General features: G+C 34.3%; 1 long non-coding RNA gene across 1 annotated transcript; it reads right to left on the bottom strand.

The window, feature by feature from the left end:
• Positions 1-786: 786 nt before the first annotated feature.
• Positions 787-21,623, bottom strand: LOC133667154 (uncharacterized). The gene is made up of 2 exons (XR_009832345.1): positions 21,253-21,623; positions 787-1,283 (listed from the first exon to the last, which is right to left on the bottom strand). It is a non-coding gene; the product is annotated as an uncharacterized LOC133667154 (long non-coding RNA).
• Positions 21,624-21,635: the final 12 nt, after the last annotated feature.

A 21,635-nucleotide genomic window follows, 5' to 3' on the forward strand; every position in this document is an offset into this window, starting at 1 on the left:
TTATTTAGCAAAGTCGGAAACAAAATACGGAATAAACTTAATACTCGATGTATTTTTCGTTCTTTTTCGTTCTCGAAAAATATTAAACGTTTTTAACGTTATTCTCTTCTGTGATTTCGTAGATGAAGTACAGACAAAGAAAGGAATTAACGAGAAAAGGACAGAGATAGAATAAAAATTGTGCAATCAACGCCATCTCTAGAGTGGCGTCGACAAAACACAAGTATAGATAAGGAAAACAAGTAGAAGAAAAGATAGAGATAGAGCAAGACTTGATCGCTACCGCCATCTATCGAGCGCCAAAAAGACTTGTGCAAAAATATAACGAAATATTCAAGAAATAATGCTCGTCTTTAATTCTCACTCAGTCTTTGAAGATATGTTCACGATACTCGAGAGATGGCGTTCACTATTAAGTTTTAAATTATCTCTACTCTTTCTTTTCTTTTTTACCATTTATTTCGACACTCAAGTGGAAATTGATTGTATAATCCTATCTCTCTTCTTCATTCATCGTTTATTTTTCTTATCTATATTTATTATAAATTCAGTATCCAGAACATTTTATCCTTTGCGTTCTTTTAATTCGAAGAGTGCCAATCGATCGAAGAGTCCTTGACCGGAAGCAGAGCATCGGTCCAGCGATTCTTGCCACCGTTGCACGTAGTCGATAATTAGATAAGCGACGAAAAAATAATCGTAAAGATAAATTGGAAGGCGAAACGACTCGAACAGGAAACAGAGAAGAAAAATAATGGAAACGAAAGAGAGAACAGAGTAAAAGAATTTTATTTTTCGCTTTAATTTATGAATCGTATCTTTACAACAAACTTAATCTAATCGATATTGACCAATCAATATCTAATATAATTAATATATTCTCGTCTTTTTTAAAAGTTTGATTACCTATCCTTTTATCCAGATTCCATTAACATTTATTAGTAAATTGATCGAAATAATTGCAGCATGAATTTAGGTGCTGCAAGTGTTCTAAAACTCTTGATAAACAAAGTACATCTTACATTTCTAACATTTGAAAACATTTTTTTCTTCTCAAACGAAAAATTCGAAAAGCAATGCCAATTACGTAAAGATCATTACCCGTCTAAAAAGCTAGAAAAATAAAAGCAAGAAAACTAAAATTAATGATTAATTTAGAATGTTCGTGCAAAAATCTGCTACGTTGTGATCGAGAAAAGAGAAGAGACGTGCGAGTCATCGTTAGACGCGAAATTCATTAAGGCCATCATCGTGTAGGAGGATGTAGAAATCATGTAAAACATCTGTAACAATAAAGAAAATGGAACAAAACATAATTCAAATCACAGTTCGGTTTATTAGATTATTAAAAAACAAAACAAAACTCTATTAAACTATACATGATAAGTGAAATAAAAATTAAAACTGTATCCTTGAATTCTAATAATAACGAAAATCGAGAAAATCGTGTAAAAGCATCAAAAGATCCATCCAAACGTTGAGATAGAAGGATGAGAATTTAAATAAAATTAATGAAAGGTAATTACCTTCATTGACGTGATGGATGACTGTTTCATCCTCTTGAGAGAAGAAGCGTTGACTCCAATATGTGCTCGGGACAAATATTTAAAGAAAAAAAAAGAGAGAGAGAAAAAAAAGACCGTTAACGCAACCGTTTAAGTTATAATCGATGAACAAACAGTTGGGTCTAATTTGTTCATCCGTTATCCATCAAGGAAGGATTTAAAAAACTTTTTTCGCGAAAGCAAATATTCTACTACGACCGCATTGCTCGCGATTACAAAAAATATAATCTGAAAGTAAATCGTACTTTCGATACTTTTATCCATCCTTTTTCTTATCGAGCATTCGTTTTAGAGAAGAAAATATTCTGTTCGATATTTTAAAATAATTCTGAATGAATTTAATCGTTACCGATTCAGAAAAATTACGTTGCGATTGTTCAAAATCTAGATTATATGAATTATAAATATTGGAAATTTGAAAAGTATTGAAAAATAATCAAAGATCCAATGTGAAAAATACAAGTAAATTAGAAGGAATCTGGAAGAAAGTAGTTCGGGATTATTTCCAAAAAAACGAATTCTTCTAACAGGATCTCTTTATATATCCAATATTTTTAAATAATAATTTCAATTTCAAACGAAAACCGATGCCAATTATTGCCAGCTCTCAATTACGAGTCGAGGCTCGTACAATACAATAATATAATAAATTATTTAAAAATCAACAAATGAATAAATTTAAATAAATAAATAAATAAATAGAAAGGTAAAGAAAATTAAGTAAAAAGAAGTGTAAATGAATAAATAATATCTATAAATAAATATACGAAGGTATAAATGAGCCTAAATAATTAATAAAAAAATCAAAAAATAAATATTTAAAAATATAAATATGTAAAAAAGATAATAAAAAAAGCTAATCAAAAAACGAAATAAATAACACACGACACGAATGATTAAATGTTAAATTAGACAATTTGTTGAACTTATAAAAATTTAGAAGAGATTGAAAATTTTTGTGCTCGTTGAATTTACTCAGAGCGTTATAACAGCTTCGATCCATCGTATCAGCTAGGTCTGTTAACAAATAATCTCCCATCTCGTGGATTGGATCGATCAAAAATGATTTTTTCCAATAATATTTTTCGATAAAAGCAACGATCAACAATTTAACAATTTTCATGTTTCTATATATACATATCGTTAATTTATGGATTGGAACAATTTATTTCGCGAATTAAAGTTACATTTATTTACGGTTGATTAATTCTCGTTTTACTCGAACAACGATACGAATGGATTTATATTAACGTATCCGCAAATTCATCCATTTTTTTTTCTATTTTTAATTTCGTAATAATTGTGATACGATTGAACAATTGATATAATCAAATTGAATTTTCTTCGAGTGTTATTTTACGGAGAAAAACAATCGAGATGGACGAAGGAGAGGTTACGGTTTTTATCAAAAATACCAAGCTAACCTAATCGCAGAAAAGAAAAGATCCTATTTCAATACACAATAATTCATACGACGACTACATTGGAGCGTATTCGTACATACCTTTACTCGAATCGGGTTCTAACAGAAGTGGAGACCGGTTTAACGAGGCCACGCTACGAAATATCGCGTTCCTCTTGCATATCCTCCTCGAGGATAGCAGCCTCGAGGGAGCAGACTCCGCATAATTTCGCCTCGAACAGTATGGAATAATATCCTTCCAATTGTGCGCTTCTTCAAGAATCCGTGCGAATAGCTGTATATTTTCCACGAATCGATCGAATTAATCTTGGTTGGAATAATTAAGGGGCGAGAATTGTCGAAAAGGATTACGATATGTAATATTAAAAAATAATATTTAAGGTTATTCGTATCTTCGGTACGAATTCCCACGAAAGAAAAGAATTTATTGCGAGGCGGGTGGTGCAACGATAATGGCCGGAGCCGATTAAAGAAAAAGAAAAATGGCGGGCCGCTCTCGGTTCAACAAATCACTCGCATCGGTATCGTAATACCACTTTTCCTTTCCCTGCCACCGACAATATCGGCCCCAGACCAGACGGACGGACGATCGATATTTATTCTTGGCCAGTGGCCAAGTGTTTCTGAAAGATTCGGAATTCTCTTCCGACCGTCTGCTTTCGACAGAGACCCGCAACTGCTCGACCATTCGGGCGAATTATTCGGACGTATAAATAGCCGGAGAGGTTGGAAGGAGGTGTGTAATAATTTGTGGATAATTACAAGTAGATAAAAAAAATATTTTTTTCTTCCTCTCTGATCGTTCAAGTTGCATTTTCTATTTAATCCTTGATAATATATTACGTTTATCGACGTTCAAGTTGCATTTTCTATTTAATCCTTGATAATATATTACGTTTTATGTATTAAAGAATTGTTGTTCTTTTCCTCTCTGATCGACGTTTAAGTTGCAGTTTTCTATTTAATCTTCGATAATATATTATATATTAAACAACTATTGCTTTTTTCTTCTCTGATCGACGTTTAAGTTGCATTTTCTATTTAATACTCGATAATAGATTATGTTTATCGACGTTCAAGTTGCATTTTCTATTTAATACTCGATAATAGATTACGTTTATCGACGTTCAAGTTGCATTTTCTATTTAATCCTTGATAATATATTATATATTAATTTTATGTATTAAAGAATTGTTGTTCTTTTCCTCTCTGATCGACGTTTAAGTTGCAGTTTTCTATTTAATCTTCGATAATATATTACGTTTATGTATCGATGTTTAAGTTACATTTCCTCTTTAATCCTCGATAAGACATTACATTTATGTATTAAATTATTATTTTTCTTCTTCTCTGATCGACGTTTAAGTTGCAGTTTTCTATTTAATCTTCGATAATATATTACGTTTTTGTTAAAGAATTTTTCTTAAAGAATTATTGTTTTTTTCTTCTTTGATCGACGTTTAAGTTGCATTTTCTATTTAATACTCAATAATAGATTACGTTTATCGACGTTGCAGTTTTCTATTTAATTCTCGATAATATATCACGTTTTTATATTAAAGAATTATTGTTTTTTTTCTCTCTGATCGACGTTTAAGTTGCACTTTCTATTTAATTCCATAATAATTTACGTTTATGTATCGATGTTTAAGTTGCACTTTCTATTTAATCCTCCATAATATATTACGTTTTTGTATCAAACTAATTTTTTATTATTTTATTTTTATTATTTTTTATTATTTTTTACTAATTTTTTATTTATTATTTTTATTATTTTTTATTATTTTTTACTAATTTTTTATTTATTATTTTTATTATTTTTATTATTTTTTATTATTTTTTACTAATTTTTTATTTATTATTTTTATTATTTTTATTATTTTTTACTAATTTTTTATTTATTATTTTTATTATTTTTATTATTTTTATTATTTTTTATTATTTTTTACTAATGTTTTATTTATTATTTTTATTATTTTTTATTATTTTTTACCAATTTTTTATTTATTATTTTTATTTGTTATTAATTATTTTAAAATAATTTACGTTTATGTATCGATGTTTAAGTTGCACTTTCTATTCAATCCTCGATAATACATAATTATTATTTATGTATTAAATAACAATTTTGAAATTTTCCTATATCTAGAAAAGAGGGAATTACTTTTTCTTTCTCTCTCTGATCGCGACTCTCTCGAATTGCACTTTTTTTTTTTATTTAACATTTATTTAAAATTTTCGCGTATCACAGCCAATACATAATTTTATCCGATTAGAAATCAAGAAATGGCGCGACGATTATTCAACGATTATTCAGGAAAAGCGAGGAGATCGGCTTAAATTGGTTGAAGGATCGAGAGGAACATGGACGATTAATGCAAGAAAATAAGTTTGTTTGAAATTATTACGAGATTGAAATAACCATGAATGAACATACTTTTCAATAATTCGAAGATTATTTTTCTCCAATGTTAAAAAAAATAATATCTTATCTTGTTCCATCCGACTGGTTACATTTCAATAAACTTTCTATTCGATCGATTATCGATTCAAGAAAAGTTACAATCGAAATCCGTTTGTACATATATTCCACAATTTCTTTCTCAAATCATCTTGAATTAAACGTGTGTGCAGGATAGAAATTTCTCGAGCAGGTTTCGCGAAGCGCGAAACAAACCGAAATTGGAAAAGGGAGATCGAGCCGATTTAATCCAGATTTACTTTAGAAGAAGGAAATTTCCCGTTGCGGATGGATAAATCGTGAATTGTGTTTAAATCCACGTTTAACTCGGTGTAATTGATACGGTTATGATGGGATGAAAAATGATAGTAATAACAGGGAACGGGATGGGAAATAGAATCTTTGCGTGGAACCTTGGAAATATAATTTCAAATAACACACTCGCGATAACCCCAAGCAAAAAGTAATTCCCAAGCAAAATACTCCAAGATACCTGTGGTTGTACGAGATATATATATATATGTATATTATCGAGGCCTGTTTCGATTCAAATTGAGATTAATGAATCTGGCAATTATATTTTTTTTTGAATTAATAATCTTTGAATTAATGGATGGACAATGGGTTAAGCAAAATTTCAATCGTGGTTTCAATTTACATCAATGCTCGTCGTTTAAATACAATTTGCGCGGTTCTCATAAATTATATTTCTTCTCCTTCTTAATTTCAGATTATATAATTCTGTTTCTTTTCGAGAGAGAGAGAGAGAGAGAGAGGAGGAAGAGGGAATTGGAACGAGTAATTTTTTTCTAAATAAGTATTATAAATAGAAATTCAAGATTAAAATGTTAATGGAGGCTTTGAATAATATTCCGCTTCGCTGAACGTTCAATCATCTCGTTAACGAGAATTCTCTTCCTTTCATGGAATCTGCAGTGTAGAAATCCTTAAAAGATCATCTTTGTTGTCGTGAGATGAAAAGTATACTTCGGATCAAAAATTCTAAAATCACGTCTTTAATTATGTTTCCAAACATTCCCCGAAGTAATTTCGTGGGAAACCTCGAGATTTAATTATTTACAATCAATTATCTGTATTTATTTATTCAAACAATTTTCTACGCTTCAATGACGCCATTCCAATCCGACTTTTCCCACCCAATTTCGATATTACTTTAATAAATTTCAAAAGAATTTTCTGTCAAATTTTTGCGGAAAAAAAATTGTCCACGTTAATTTTCAATAATTACAAGTTTCCTGCTGATTTCAAACTTCGTAATTAATATCAAAGATTTCGAATAAATTTTACTATTGAATAAAAAAATTACGTTGACTTAACTATCTTAACTTCTTTTTCGAATAAGGAATGAACGAATTGGAAGCTTTTGCTCGCGTCGGTGTTTTACATTTTAAAGGGAAACGAGAGAAAGAGAATTTCGAGCACGCATTGAAGTCACGTTTCCTCGGTTTCACATAAACGGCGAATCGACAATTAGGCCGGTATAATGCGCTCGGTATACGGAGGAGAGTGACGGGGAGTGGGGGGTGGAGAGTGGGGAGTCGGATCCCAAAAGCAGACGCTCCTAATTACGACGATCCATCTACGATGAGGTGACTGGATCGCGTGACTGCGCTCGCCCGTAGAAGAAAGTTTCGTAAGTTTAAACTCCCCCTCCTTCCCCCACTCGCCGAGGAGCAGGAGAGGGGGAAAAGAAGAAGGAAGACGATGGAAGAGTGGGGGAAGAGGGAACGAACGAAGCAGAGACGGTTTGAATTTACTCGACGTGGATAAATTGAATGCGCGTATCTACTGGAAACGACGGTTTAATAAGATAGATCAACGTAAGATTTCGTCGTTTCATTCGAATAAAATTTTCGTACGTTGTAAATGGTTCTCTATAATGGTTCGATTATAAAAGAAATTTGTCTGTCCATTATCGTCACTTTGATCCTTTCGTATTAATACGTTCTCGATATTGCGTTTGATTTCGCGAGAAAATGTTTCGAATAAACGATATGTCGAAAAAAGTATTCTTTCTTTCTTAGGATAATTATGAATTATATCTCTAAAGAAGATTACTTCGATTCGAATCCTTCTCTCGTAGATTTCACCGCGAATTTCAAATTCGTGTTTATCGATATATTCGAAAGGAAAAGAAAAAGAATGCAACCAACAAAAAAGTGTGAAAATTATTTCTTTTATACGAAACGAGAAAGAGAAAATCAAGGCGATCTTTGTGTGCACATATTATATAATTAAAAAAATGTTACTTAATTCTCGAAGAGAGTTGCGGGCGAGGACGCGTTTCGAATACATTCGATCCTTCGTCGAGCACGAGTTCGGTTTTCCGATCGCGTAAAAAAAAAAAAAAAAAAGGAGGAAACGGTGGTTTGGCGGTTTATAAAATAAATTGCACGAGATGAAGCACGGGAACGAGGTCGACGAGTAACGTTGGTCGCCGGCCAAGAGGAAAGTAATTACAAAAGCGTTATAAAGCCGAGTTGAATTATGCATTTCCCGCAGAGAAACCCTGTCCCGCCCTTGTCAACCTGTCGCTTCGTGTCAACCTTCCTCTCGAGATTAAGCTCGTTTTCGGGTGAAACGTTCTCGTCCTCTCTCTCTCTCTCTCTCTCGAGCAACTCGTAACTCGCGTTTTATCGCACGTTGAGATATATTTTTCTTTCATCTCAGCAGTTTTCAATTATTCTTTTTATCTTCCCGTGAAATATTTTAATTTGGTGAAATTTAAATATTAATCTAGGCTTTAACGTTCGATCGTTATTGTTAAATAATAATAATTTCGAAAAATAAAAAATCTTCTTTTCGATTATTCGCGTAAAATTGATTAATTCGAAAATATATTTATATATCTCAATATCGTTGAGATAGTTTTTGGCTTCAAAGATTCATTTTATCAATTCTGCGATGATAATTCACGATGAAAAAAAAAAAAGAAAGAAAGGAAGACTCGTCGTGCCTTAAATTCTATAATGGCGATTCATCGAGCTAGGAGAGAAGAAAAATAAATGAATAAATAAAGAAAAAAGCGGAAGAGCCGTCCTGCCTACACGAAATATTTATCCATTGTACGCGGGATCATAAAAATGATGGCGGCACGGGTCAACGACCAGCCGATGAAACATTGTGAGGCGTGAAAGATCAAACGCGAACGCATACACCGACGACGCGAAAACCAGTTTTATCGATCGTAAAAAAAGAAAAGAGAAAAGAGAGAAAAAAGAAAAAATGTCGTTTAACGCGCCGTGTCATTGCCATTCACCCTTCGTTGCGCCATCTGAATAATCTGAATCGAAGAAAAGAAGAAAATTATTTATACCCGTTAAAAAATTCCTCCGCAATTCTATTTATATCGATCCCTGAGACTATTTGAAACTGTCGAACAAGATCTTTCAGAGTTATGAAATAAAAATTCGCGAATAATTGCGAGGGTAAAAAGAAGGAATAGATAAAATATTTGCAATTTGCTTCGATCGAACGATCGGCATTCTCGGGATTTCCGGTTTTCACGGGTGGGATTTATCGGTTCGATTTCGAACCGAATACTTGCGAGAATTATGATTTTCCGTTGACGTGCACCGTGTGAACGTGTACGATCGAGTACCTTTCTTTCTCTCGCCGTTGGAAACATTCTGATTTCCCCCTCCCCATTCCCAGTTATTTAATTAATTGAGCAGAAAACGGCACGGAATCGCGCTCTGCGCGCCGATAATTCTCAAACGAGTTTCAACGGCGACGATTTACGAGCGAATTTTCTTGCACACCTTCGTCGCGTTCGAAATGGAATTTTTTTTTTTTTTCCCCCACCAAACGTGCGATTCATTTATTGAAAAATATCGCGAAATAAACTTTTACACGTGTGCGTATAAACAACGTGTGCGTATCGAGAAGGAAGAGTTGTATTCTTTTATTTCGAAAGTGGTACGAGTCAATCATTCGGACAGCACTCGAAAAACGCGCTCTTATTATATTCTCTCTCGTTCAATATTATTAAACGATAAAGTTCGAGCAACTTATTCCATCCAACAATACGAAATAAAATTACTCCTTCGTATGTTATTTCTAAAAATAAAAGCAAGAATAATAGGATTAATTCGTAATTAGATATTATTTCTCCTTTTTCCTTCTTTCCTTCTTTCTTCCTCCCTTTTTTATTATTCCAAAATAAACGACGTCGCGCTCGGGCCACTTTCGAACGAACGAAAGAACGCCCACTAACCGCGCTTTCCCTACTTCCAATCTTTGCACCCGTTCAACGCGCTCTGACCGCTTAATCGTTAAAGGATCTCTTCATCCCCCCCCTTTTTTTTCTCTTCATATTTCCGCGACTCGGTCCCTCTTTCGAGTTATAATACATTGATACGCGTGCAAAATTAGCCGTTATTATTTTTTTTTTTTTATCAATTTTTCGAAGCTCGAATTCGTTGCTTAATAAGTTTCGACCGCGACTCGGTCCCTCTTTCGAGTTATAATACATCGATACGCGTGCAAAACTAGTCGTTATTTTTTTTTTTTTTTATCAATTTTTCGAAGCTCGAATTCGTTGCTTAATAAGTTTCGACCGCGACTCGGTCCCTCTTTCGAGTTATAATACATCGATACGCGTGCAAAACCAGCCTTATTTTTTTTTTTTTATCAATTTTTCGAAGCTCGAATTCGTTGCTTAATAAGTTTCGGTGCGAAACTGAATCTTAAATTTAAATTTAATTTAAAAGAATTTAAAAGTGTTCGGTCTCGCGGCAAATGGAATTTTTCACGGGTTATTACGGCGATTTATAAACTGAAGGGAAAGTTTTTTTTTTTTTTCGAAACGCCTTGCAATGATATAATAAATACACGTAACTTAAATTGAATAAGAGTTGAAAATAAGAGAGACTTGGCCTTTTTTAAAAAAGAGTAGAAAACGTATAGTAAGAAATCGTTGTTTTAATTAATCCTCAAATTATTTTAATTAATTCTCCTCCCGGAGAAAGACAAAAGTTTCGATCCAAATGGCAAAATGACTTAATTGAATTAAATTATCGGGGATTCATTTCTTGAACTACGATCGAAAACTCGCGTAACTGGAAAAAAGGTAAAAATTCCAACGAATTACGGTCGAGATGCCAAAGTCACGTACGCGCAAAAAAGTCCACGAAGATCGTGAATGGGTTCTCGAAGGAATGTGGCGAAATGAATCGACTCGTCGGAACGAAAAATTGATCTGTCCGCGGTGCAACAGCTTTTCGTTACAAATGTTATACGAGGACTTTCCAAATGGACGAGGAAAAATGGACGAATTTGTTAATTTTTCAATCGACTATTCCTCGATTCAGAGATATCGTGGATCACGATTCGTCGAAATTGGGAATTGATCAATGTCGATCACTCCGTGAAAACTAACGAAAATTCGTAGGGAATGGCGTCGAGGAGGAATGCTGGAGCGATTCTTTACTCTTCCACGAAAATCTATTCGAGAAGGAATGCGATAAACGGTGATTTACGAATCGATTTCGACGGCCGTCGAAATTAAAAATCGATTAACCGCGATCGCTCCTCCTTCCTCCATGAAAATTAACGAAAAATCGTCGAGATTGCGCGGAGGAATGTGATAAACGTGATTTGTGGCCGTCAAAATGAAAAATTAATTGACCGTAGCGTCGATCTTTCTTTTTTCTCTTCCAGAATCTAGGAAGATCGTAGATGGGGTCGAAAACGCGCCGAGGAATGCGATAAACGATGTGATTTACGAGTCGAAATTAAAAATTAATCAACCACACAACGTCGATCTTTTTTCCTCCGTGAAAATCAACGAGAATCGTAGAAAATGTAGTAAACAGTGATTCGCAGTCATCGAAATGGCAGTGCAAAATACGTACAGGGATACACACAAAAAAATAAGAAGGCTGTTATAATTTATTTATCACGATCATTTTTAAGACTAACGTGTATATTTCTCTTCAATTCGTCATAAAAATTCATGCAACAGAGGATTAATTGACCGCAGCGCCCATCTTTCTCTTCCTTCTTTCACGAGAATCTACGAAAATCGTCAAGAACGCGATAAACGATGAATTACGAGTCGAAATTAAAAATTAATCCACCACAATGTCGATCCTTCTCTTCTCTCCCTCCATGAAAAAAAATCAATCGTAGAATCGTAGAAAACGTAGTAAACAATGATTCTCATTCACCTAAATGAAAATTTAATCTACCGCTACGTCGATCGCTTCCCTTTCCCTCTCACTCCTCCGTGAAAATTAACGAAAATGACATAATAACGAAGGAACGTGATAAACGATGATTGGTGGCCATCGAAATGAAAAATTAACTGACCACTTTCTCTCCCCTTTTCCACGAGAAAATCCACGAAAATCGTAGACAGCGTCGAGAAAATGCGATAAACGATGATTTACGGGTCGACTCTTGTTCGCCGTCCGAATGAAAAATTAATTGGAACAGCGTCAATCTTTCTCCCTGTTCCACGAAAATCCACGAAAATCGCGAAGGAATGCGATAAACGAGTGATTTACGAGTCCCACTTGTACACCGTCGGAAACGAAAAATTAATTAACCACAATGAAACGGCATCGATTTACCGCCGCCTTTTTTTCCCTTCCCTCTTTCCGTCCACTCCAGCTCGAGTCCACTCCGCGGCGGGACACGTGTCTCTTTCTCTTTCTCTCTCTTTCTCTTTCTCTCTCACTCCTCCACTTACCCCTCGCGCCGTTTTCTTTCTTCGTCTGCGCGAAACAGCGACGCGCGCCACCACAGCCACTGTCATTAACTTACGGCCGCGGCGGTGTCGGTGTGACATTTCAGAAATGCCCGCTACCGCGAACTGGGTTACCATAAGCAGGCCTGGCCGGCAATAACGCGTGCGCACACGGTGTTTGTACGGTGACCGGCGATAAATCGTGCACAGGTGGACTTTCGAAGCGCGGCACGATTGATCAGCGAGTATTTTTAAGAGCGGGGTGGATGGATGGATGGATGGATGGATGGTGGAAGGAATTTTTCCCCTCGTGTATATTTTTGTGATCACGGATCGTGGTTTTTTTTCCCCTCAACGATCGTTGTTAAGGGGAAAGGAAACGAATGTTGGCAACGTTGGGACGATGTTTATCCATTTTTTTCTCCCGCTTCGGCAATTCCGACGAAACTTGTCGATCTTTGTTCTTCTTTTTTTTTTCTTCCGCGAAAATCTAGGGAAAAATCTCTTTCTCTTTTTCTGGAATAGAAATTGATAATAAGAAGGGGAGGGGATATATGTGTTTCCATGAATCCAATTTTTCCGATGAATATGTTAGAAAAGAGACAAGTAATGAGCATTTAGTTAGCGAGTTGAATCGTCTATACCTTAAATAGCAACCAGGATCGTTAACGTAACAATCTCACTCGAGTAGGGAAAAAAGTTGCATACATCGATCGCTTAATTTCGATCGTTGCTCGATTTAGAGATATCGAACGTGAGATTTTAATTCGCGTCTAATTTACGCCATGTATATATAAAATAAAACGCTTTAAAAGGAAAAAATCATTCAATGATCGGCTAAAACGTTTAGGGAAAAATTCGTTATTTACGACATTCAAAATACATTCCACGCGTCTCACAATATCCGTACATTTACATTTCAACGCGAGAAATCCACTTATATATATATAAAAAATTTATCCCTTCCCCCTTGTCATTCAAATCCAACGAAACGCGAGATGGAAATATTTACGATTGTAAAAAGCCCACCGCTCGTTTGAGAAATGCGTAAATCCTCTCTTGAATATCATCAATTCTCTGGAAAAATGGTGGACGAGAAACACCAACGCGCGTGGGCGTATCTAATGCGCGAATCTCGAGGAAACCTTTTCTTCCCTTAATAATCTTTCTCTCTCCTTCTTTCTCTCCTCTACACCTAAAGAGATAAATTTAATTATAATTTAGATCGAGGAGTAGCCTTGGATCGAGTAAAAAAAACCTTCGTTTTATCGCGCAGTGGACGAAAAAGAAAGAGAGAGAGAGGCGGTCGCCGATAAGGCAAGCCGGCCAGGACGAAAAACAGGACGTGGCGAGACAAGGAGATTCGTGAAAGGTGGGAGTGCGAGAAAGAGACACGGCGTGCGTGCGCGTGCGCGTGTGCTTGGCCATTCACGGTTGGCCACCGGTCCAGTAGGTCCGCTTTAACTCTCGTCGAGTTGCGAAACCGAGCCACGGGGTACGCCCAGGGTTACCGCTTTATCCTGTATCAAAAGTGCGAGAGAGATTTAAAAAAGAGTTTCGAGGATTTTGAGGATATTTTTTTTCGAGGAATCGGGTTACTCGCGTCGCCGGCGTATTTTTATTTATTGGCTGAAGAGAGGAAATCGAAATAAAATCGGTGAAACAAGGATCTGAAAATTTTTGCAATGTGCATTCAATATTAATTTCGAATCATCCTGATGATTCATGTGACAAAGAATTTTCATGTTGTATATTTGATATTAATATAATAATTTCGTATCGTAACATAATTCATTAATGACATATTTGAGGAAAGGAATCATGAATGTAAAAATTGCGGTTTCAAGTACTCTTCACGAATATTAAAATTTTTTATCGAGAAAGACTTTTCTGGAAGGAATCAGATGAAGCTCTTTTTCGATCCCTTTGTTCGCGCAACGAGAAGATTCTATCCTTCTTCTATCTTTTGTATCTGATGAAGAGAAACGTGATATTTATGATGACAGAGATCCGTAAATCGGGAATTTCAGAATCGGAGAGGAAAAATACGTGACAAAGATTCGCGAGAAGACTTTCGTTCGACTTGACAGGATACACGGTTGAAATGTGCTCAAACCGATGAGATAGAGATTTTATGTCGCCTCGAGGATGATGACGATGATGATGAAGTGTGAAAGCATGGAATACGTTGAACACCGATATATATATATATATATAAATATTTTTATCACAATTGTACATTCCCTCTATACAGTGCAAGTTTTGCATGTACAACATTTTTTCATATTACTACAAATTCAATTCAATTCAAGATACACACAGCCACCCCGTATAAGAAAAATATATATAATATATATTAAAAAGGATAAAATTTAAAAAAGAGATATTTTTCTTTCCATACTTCTTTTTAAGAATCTTCGCAATATGAAGGACGAAGGTATATGATGTATCTTTGAGGAAGAAGGAAAACAAGCCAATGTTTACATCTTTTCTTCGTCTATCTTTATGCTTACTCGCTTCCTCGTTAACTGCCGTCGTCCTCGTGAGGACAAACGTAGTCGTGTCCGGACGGCAACTTGTTGACAAATATACTTATAACAAACCGTCTCGGAAATTTAACGAGTTGTGGCGAGAACATTCGTCTCAAATATCGCGTAATATTCGTCACTGTTGCCGAGCGTAGATTAAAATCTCTCGATTGAAAATTATCTCGCACCGTGGTTGAACGGGTACGCTTGCGGAACTCGTGCAAGCGTGCCACGAGTATGTAAATTTAATTTTATTAAGTACCCCCTTCCCCCCTCCTTCCTCTTCTCTCCTGCGTCGATGTTCGCGATACGCGCGTTAAATGCACGCAATTTGTTCCCGTTCCCGTTGCAAGAGGAGAAGAAACGGTAAATTAACTAATGTTATCTGTACTTGTAACACAGAGCGAATGTTACGTAGATTATTGTTGCGATAAATCTGAACGAAATAGAAAAGAAGATGTATCGAGAATCTATTATCTGGAAAGTTTGAGAAACTTGAGTCAACTTCTAAAGAGAACAGAATTTAATCGCGCTTTTTCTCTTAAGCGTGGATGGATCTAATTATTCGTTTTTAAGGACAATGAAAAGTATATTTTATATGTTATATAGAAATTATATATTGGAAATATAGATATTAATTAATTATTAAATCGGTATTTCGTATCGCTAGCTCAATGTCGTTCGGTAAAAAAAGATTACACAAAGAAACTTGAAAAGGTTTCGAGTAAGATAATAATACTTTGATACGATTATACCACGATAATCTTTATTTACGTTGTTCAAGAGTATAAATTATTTCAAACGTTTGAACATTCTTTACACATATCTCCGTATTAATTTTTTTCCTTTTTAAACGTTCGCCGTAATTTCTCGTGCCCTATAATCCACGATATCTTTTTAATATCCACCTTCGTTACAGCAACAACATTTCGTTATTTGATTTTTACAATTTATATCCCTGTTTACCCATTCTCTTTTCTCCTCGTACTTAATTTCTGTATCGAACGAAATCAGATATATTATATATATATATATATCCTTGGCAATAATAATAATCATCAATACAATTTTGGCGAATAATCTTTATCTTTACAATGATATAGTAACTGGCGAGTGTAACTGATTTCACTGGGTGATTCGTGAATCGACTTTCGTTCGTGCTTACTGTAATTTCCAACTCGCTCGAGGAGGAAAGTTGTTGTTTCTCGAAACAAAAATGAAAAATGATACTGCCAATCAAATTTGAGAGGTAGGCCTGTCCGATTCGGCCTCTTTAATGCCAGTCCATTTATTTCTATTTTTTTATTCTTTTTTACGACGTATCGATATTTAACGAGCGAGTTTACAAAATAAATATTTCGATTCGAGACGAAATAATACATTAAAGACAACACGTTTTTTTTTTTTATTGACGAGTTAGGTGTCGTCGTCAATTAACGAATCGTTGTAATTTTCATCACGCGAGCACGTGAATGTTTGCTATAATGATCACACTTTTTCTCAATGGTCAATAATATTGTAATCGTTACCAATAATAATATTTACAAAAGTCAAGAATACAAACTTTATTTCTTTCTATATTTTTTTAGCTGCCTGCAAATTCGAAGAGGATTTATTATCGATCAATAATAATATCGATGATAATATTTACTCGAGAAAAGTCAAGAAACAAATTATTTCTTGGTAATATTTTCCCTTCTCTCTTTGACTTTCGTGCGAAAATTCAAAATGGATCCATTCTCAACTTAAATCTCGTTGCATCAATTATTCCTAATTCCAAACATATTCACCTTTGGGAAAATTTCAACGTGAAATGGAAAACAATAGAAGACGTAGAACAATCGAATCTGGAAGTCAAAACCTTGATGAATATTCATCACTCTCTTCCATCCTACGCGTCTTTACACGTCCAACTCTCACGCCGTCTCGTAAATATCCTCTTCTTTCCTCGGCTGTGCTCGTCTCAAGTCGAAACCGCGCCACCGTTGTCCGATCGATTATGTAAATCTCGACTCGAGACACGCTACGAGCGGAGCAAATTCAACTTGTCTCTTCACCAACGCGTCTTCTCCCCAACGTGACGCGTCGAAAAGATGGCGTGAATAACGATCGAGAGATAATTTAACCGATCATACTGCGGATGAAAATTCATCGAACCGGTGCCGGTGACGATCGACAGGTTCGTTTAAATTCCGTGGCGAAAGATGGAAATAATTCGAGCCCAAGTTTTCTATCCAAGAATCATTATTCAAATTTTAAATCCTTCCAAGAGGATAATACTTTTTAAAATAAAATTAATAAAACGTATATATTCGAGAATGAATTTATTACGATGAAATTCTTAAGATGACCCTTAAAAAATAGAAAGATATCCAAATAAAGAAGAAAAATTTTTCCAACTATTCCTCTGCTGTATTATCACTGTGCTAGACTACGTAATCCACGTTTAGTTTCTATTCTTCTCAAAAAAAGATGCATCTCTCTCGAGAAAAAATATTAAACAGCGGTATTAATAAATGGTGCGCAGCACGTGTAAGCCGGGAGATAAATTGAAGGAGGGACGCGGGTCTTTTACGATCTTTTACGAGCGTCTGGAACGGCGCCCGACAGGATCGTTAACCACGGCTGTCAAGCGTCGAGGGATCGACGAAAATCGGGGCCGTTTTCGGCCACACTTTCGAGCCCGATTCGATCAAGGAAAGCCGGGCTTATGATAATGAAACCTCGCCGCGAGCTCAATTTCGCATGCGCCGTGACAGTGTAATTACAGAACGTTAAAACCGGTGAAATGACAATCGATTCGAAGCGAGGCCGTCCGCGTTTAATCGCGTCTGTTGAAGCGAGCGCGATGACGCGTAATTATTTTCCTGTCACGATTTTTCCACGCGAAATCTCCACGGTTTTGGGAAACGAGGAACGAAGTTTTCGATTTTACGTAATTTCTTCTTTTTCTTTATTTTGGAGATTATTGATGTATTAAATGGTAGCACATATTAAATAGTTATAACCTATTAAATAGGTTGCCGATTTTGGATTAAATGACGATCAACTCGTTACTTGTAAACTCGACTTATATTTCGTTTATAGTATATTTTAAGCTTATTTTTCGAAGAATTATTAATTTAGAATATTATTTCCGCAGTATCGAAATATTGGTTTGGAAAATCTTGAGAATCTTGGAAAAGTCGAAATCCACATTAAATAAGGAGAGCTAGGAGATGGATAAAGCGAAAAAAATTGAAAAAGCGCGCCATTCGACGGAAGATCAAAATGGCGCCGTTTCGAAGCGTGGTTATGGCGCGAAACGAATCCATTTTTGAATAGAATTATAGAGAGAAACGATACTGCACGATAATATTTATACATATATTTATATAGATTTATATAAATATATTTTTAAAATTAATAAATTCATTTTCATTTAATTTTCAATGAATTTAATATCTAATTTTAGAAATATTTAAAATATCTTCTAACTTTATAACAAGATTTAAAATAAATATTTATCAACAAATTAATAAACTATTTTATATAGTTACATAAACAATATATTTTTAATATAAATATTTATATAATAATATTTATCAAATAATATTAAAATAATATACAAAATGATATTTATATATACGCGATGATTGAACGTTAATGAAAATCTTAAACAAATGTCGAAACCATTACGAGAAAAGTTATGGTGACTGTATATTGATTCGTAAATGGAATAATTCCTTGTTCTTCACTGAAACGAGGAGATTCAGAAACATCCTATTATTCTTCTACAATAATTAGCCGATTAATGAATTAAATGATTATCGCTTGCTCCGCCAATTATTTTTAAAAAATAAAATATTCGACGAGAAGCTGTCGAATCCCAGCGTTCTTTAGAATTTCTTTATAATAAAACCATGAAGTTTTATAAAAATGTTAGAATTTAGAATCTCTATAATTTCCAAAATATATTGTTTTTCTTCAATAAATAATTCCATACAAGCAGAAACAAAGATGTTCATCCATTATAAAAATATTAGCAACAGAGTCGACAGGAAATTATAAAAATAACAACAACAATAATAATAATAATATATCTAATCCATCAGATTAAAATTTTACTCCTTAAATCTTACATAAAAATACGCGCGTAACTATGAATTGAAAAAAGGAAATAAAAATTCATTCTCGACCCGAAACAACTTTTTCCCTTAATTATTATCTTAGCAGATCTCGAATCGCGTACGCTGATCACTTTGTACGCATTTAGGCGCTTTAAGAAGATTTAAGACCGATTATCTTGCTACTACAAATAATCTACCCTCGCAATCGATTTAAGACCGATTATCTCGTTTATAAACTCGTGTGTTTCGAATACACACTGCCTTATACACTTATTTACTCGTACAAAAATATATATATATATATCAACGTTAACAATAATAAAATTATCCGATAAATAATCTGGACAAGTTATAAAGAATCGAACGTCCAAATATCTAAGAAGCGGAAAAAAAAAAAAAGGAAAGAGTCGATGTTAATCGAGATCCATCGAATCAGGCTGCATATGGGCAGCTTAACGAGCGCACTGGATTCTTACGACTCCAAAAATCGGCGTCCTCCGACGTTCCTCATCCACGAGCACGTCCACGTCCGTTTCCAAAGCGAGGCACGCGTGATAAATTAGCAAGAATCGGGATACGTGATCGAGCCAGTCGCTGTATCGCTGCACGTGCGTAGTTCTATTCTAGAGGCGATTAAATGGAAAGTAGCGGCTAAGGTAACGATCTTCGTTAACTATCCGCTGTGCCTTCTGTATTTCTTCTTCTTCTTCTTCTTCTTCTTCTTCTTCTTCTTCCTCGAGAAAAGCCGAAGCAACGAATCCAACCGTAATTTCCAACTTTCCATTTTCCAACCGAGTCCACCTTTCCCGGGCAAAATCTTTCTTCCCGGCCGATCCATCGATGTCGACGCATTAACGAGAGAAAATTTATCACGTGCCCTTACGTGACCGTGCTCCCGCCAAATAAGTACTTCCTTCTTCTGCCGCAGAGAGAGAGAGAGAGAGATTACCGGTTTCTCGGAACCTCCTAGAAACGATCGTCCTTGCCACGTTTTTTGATGGAATTTTAGCCGGATCCTCCATGGATTTTTGCATTTTTAAAGAGAGTTGGAAGTGGCTTCGTTTTCACGATTTTTAATAGCAGGATGAATCGTGGAAAATCGTAACGTGCGATGGATTTTCTTTTTTTTGCGAGAAAGAGATTAAAGAGAAATAAGTCTGATCGATTTGCACGGTGATATCTATTCAAGTGTGCTTAAATTTGTATTTAATTGTTTATGCTCTCGTCGTTATATCGATCTTGAAATTGTGAATTATGTGCAAATACGTAATTGGATAAGGATCTGTTCAGAAACTAATTTTAACGGATATTTCATTGGTGCATGATAAAATTAGATTTTTGCTGTTCTGGTGTTCCGATATCTAATTCGTCTGGAAGATTCGAATCTGGGGAGAATCACGTCCGACGATCTTAAATAAATGTATCGATTTATATTCGATGAAGAATATCGCAAAAGACGATTTAATATCTATTTATGTCGAAATACACGGTAAATTCTTGAAGATAAGATAATGAAAAGAAAATCGAATTTTAATATCTTAACTGTCTTTGATAATATTTATTTTCATCTTGACGATTTTTAAAATAAATTTAATTATAAGATATAATTGAAATATATATGTATAATTTTTGTTACAACGTAAATTGATAATTCGTTGTTTTTTTAATGAGAATGCAAAAATTTAGATTGTACGGTTGGAATACGATAAAAATTGCTGAAAAATTATAATTCCGATTATTTTTCAGTTTTATCGAGTAGAAAAAATAACCATGACATAAAAAAAATAGATTAGTCATGGCAATTATTTGTGTTAAAACTAGATAAATTGAGTAATTTAAATTTATCTCTATAAAAATTATTATACACGTTTCGATTACTTTTACGCGATTATTTTTATATCAAATTGATATATATGTAATAATAATATCGACAAATACATGTACAATGTTTTTTTTTAGAAGTTTTTAAAGAATTTTTTTAAAAAAGTATCATATAAATTTAATAGTAATGATAAATTTTAATGTAATCCATGCGACATGTTCGAATTACTACAATTAAATGCAAATATATTAGTCGAGCTATCGAAAATATAAAAATTTATGTAAAAATTACAGAATAAAAGAATTATCCCCTTGAATTTTTATATTTTTCTATACTTAAAATATTAAATTTATAAGAAAATAAAAACAAAATATGAGAAAGAACAAGTATTAAATGATATAATTTCAAAAAATATTACGAACAACAATAAATGTAATATATAAATACACACGCCAATCAACCTATGCTTCGTTAAGGTTAAGATTCACTTTGTTAATATTACTAAGTAGATTTTATTTTTTAATATTTTTCGAGTGAAGTTTAATTTAATTAAATCAGACCAAAAAAAGTTGATCAATTTTTCTTTTACGATTCATTCGACATAGATACACAATTAGAAATACAATACTCACACATTCGTTGCTCGAAATCTTCTCACGAATGGTCGAGAATCATTTTCACCAATAGGAACGAATCTCTCTCTTGTATTTAACGAAACGACTAACTTCATATCGAAAGTATGCGTCATAAATTTTTTAATAAATACTTAATTCTCAATGCTTCCTCGTCCTTCGGTAACTGCCTTCTCTACGATCCTCGTTTGTTGGTTAGAATTTCTTATTCCTAATAAGTAGCTATAGTATACTCATAGCTGGTTCCTAGCTGGGAGCTTATGACGAATAAATACTGTAACTCGATCTCGAAGCGAGTTTTGCGCGTGATCCGCGCGTGCGCAAGATCGGTTAACCAAAGTCTCGATATCTCGAACAGGCTCGTCAAACGCGCGTGGAAAACG

This window comes from Apis cerana, linkage group LG1 (assembly GCF_029169275.1).
Source record: "Apis cerana isolate GH-2021 linkage group LG1, AcerK_1.0, whole genome shotgun sequence".
Classification (NCBI taxonomy): domain Eukaryota; kingdom Metazoa; phylum Arthropoda; class Insecta; order Hymenoptera; family Apidae; genus Apis; species Apis cerana.